We start from the raw sequence: 2,633 nt of genomic DNA, 5'->3' as shown, positions 1-2,633 counted from the left end.
TGTTTATAGATGATTTGTATGTCTGTTTTTGTCAAGTGTTTGCTTAAAATTTCACCTTTAGCTAGATTGTCTATCTGTTTGTTTGTTTTTTTTTAAGGATTTTATTTATTTATTTGACAGAGAGAGAGATCACAAGTAGGCAGAGAGGTGGCAGGGGGGAAGCAGGCTCCCTGCTGAGCAGAGAGCCCCATGCAGGGCTCGATCCCAAAGATCATGACTGAGCTAAAGGCAGCTGCTTAATCCACTGAGTCACCCAGGTATTCCTTGTCTATCTGTTTTGAGCATAAAGAGTTTTTTATAAAATGTTCTACAAACAAATCCTTTTTTCAAATGTGTATACACACATATATGTGGCAAACACAGACACACACACACACACACACACATATAAAATATTTACTCCCAGCCTGTGTTTTACAGTTGTTGTTGTTGTTTTTTTTTACCAAGATCCTTTACCACTAAAACACTTTCTTTTTTTTTTTTTTAAAGATTTTATTTATTTATTTGACAGAGAGAAATCACAAGTAGGCAAAGAGGCAGAGAGAGAGAGAGAGAGGAGGAAGCAGGCTCCCTGCTGAGTAGAGAGCCCAATGCGGGACTCGATCCCAGGACCCCGAGATCATGACCTGAGCCGAAGGCAGTGGCTTAAACCACTGAGCCACCCAGGCGCCCACTAAAACACTTTCATAACCAATTTTTATGTTGGTGAAGTTTTCTTTCTCAGTTTTCTGAGAATCCATCCCTTTTGTGTTTAATCTTAAAAAAAATGCACCTCAAATTTTAAACTATTATTTTTTCTGTGTTTTATTCTAAATTTCTTTAGCTTTAATTTTTATGCTTAGAACTGTGATCCATTTCATTGAATTCAAATTAATAACTGTGTGTGGTGTGAGATAAGAATTAAGCCTCCTTTATCCATAGGGATATCCAGTCTCTGCAATGCTTGTTGAAAGCATCTTTTTTCCATTGAATTAGGTTGACATGTTTGCTGAAATTTGAGTAACCAGATATGCTTGGGTCCATTTAAATTTTTCTTGGGGGCGCCTGTGTGGCTCAGTGGGTAAAAGCATCTGCCTTCAGCTCATGTCATGATTCCCAGGGTCCTGGGATCGAGCCCCGCATTGGGCTCTCTGCTCTGCAGGGAGCCTGCTTCCCCCTCTCTCTCTGCCTGCCTCTCTGCCTACTTGTGATCCCTGTCTGTCAAATAAATAAATAAAATCTTTAATAAATAAATAAATAGATAAATAAATAAATAAATAAATAAATTTTTCCTTTTTCAGAAATAAAATAATGAATCTAACAATATTTTTAAAATATTTTATTTATTTATTTGACAGACAGAGATCACAATTAGGCAGAGAGACAGGCAGAGAGAGAGAGAGAGAGAGAGAGAGGAGGATGCAGGCTCCCCGCTGAGCAGAAAGCCCCATGCGGGGCTGGATCCCAGGACCCTGGGATCATGACCCGAGCGGAAGGCAGAAGCTTTATCCCACTGAGCCACTCAGGTACCCCTGAACCTAACATTATTATATTGAGTGTCAAAGCAATTTTGCGATAACTGATCTTCTAAATATATCTTTCATGTCTTTGGTCCTAAGGCTGTAGATCAAGGGATTCAGCATGGGAATCACCACTGTGTAAAACACAGAAGCCACTTTATGAGCCAAGACTTTTTAGGATTAGGGATAGAGTAGAGGAAAAGGAAGGTCCTGTGGAAGATCGTGATGGCTATCATGTAAGAAGCACAGGTGGAAAAGGTTTTCCGTCACTCACTTGTAGAAGACATCCTCATAACAGTGAAAAAATGAGTATATAAGACATCAGAATAATTATAATAATAACGAGGCTGCTCACCTCGTTGAATATGGCAATAATGAAACACAGCATCTGGCTGATCTAGGGGTCTGAACAGGAGGGAGAAACAATTACAGAGTGGTCACAGATAAAATTATTTATGATGCTAGATTCACAACAGGATAATGCAAGAAGGAAATATGTGAGTGTCAGGGAACACACTATACCCCACGAGTAAGATCCCGCCACCAGCAGAGTGCACAGCTTCTGAGACACAGTGCTGTTATACAGCAAGGGGTTACAAATGCCACAAAATGGTCGTAGGCCATCACTGCTAACTTAAAAGTTTCTGTTACTCTAGATATGCAAGTAAAGCAAATTTGCCTAATGCAACCAAAGAAGGAGATTGTTCTGTGCTCCACAATCAAGTTCTCCAACAATGTAGGTGTAACTACGGTGGAAAAACCAAAATCCACAAAGGACAAATGACTAAGGAAAAAATACATGTTCTTGTGTAGTTTTGGATTGATCTTGATGATTATTATAATGCCCAAATTTCTCACAGTGGTGACCATATAAATAGACAAGAAAACTAGGAAGAGTAGAACCTGCAGTGCTGGATATTCTGAAAATCCCAAAAGAATAAAAGTGGGTATTTAACCCTCATTAATATTATTTATACACAAAAGTAATTGTGTAAAACAGGAGGAAAAGAGGCAGAAAAGAAGCACAGAGAACTTTGTTATGGTTTTAAGAATTATACAAAGGATCAAGATCACTTGGCATTGCAAATGGTGCCGCATAAATCTTCGTATTAATTTTTTATATATTCAAAGTTT

The 2,633-nt window shown here is 38.6% G+C and overlaps 1 pseudogene; it reads right to left on the bottom strand.

Annotated features, from left to right (window-relative positions):
• Positions 1-1,538: 1,538 nt before the first annotated feature.
• On the bottom strand, positions 1,539-2,432 carry LOC122913641 (annotated as a pseudogene).
• Between the last annotated feature and the right edge of the window lie 201 nt (positions 2,433-2,633).

This window comes from Neovison vison, chromosome 7 (assembly GCF_020171115.1).
Source record: "Neovison vison isolate M4711 chromosome 7, ASM_NN_V1, whole genome shotgun sequence".
Taxonomy (NCBI): Eukaryota; Metazoa; Chordata; class Mammalia; order Carnivora; family Mustelidae; genus Neogale; species Neogale vison.
This window is presented reverse-complemented; position numbering and strand designations above follow the sequence as displayed.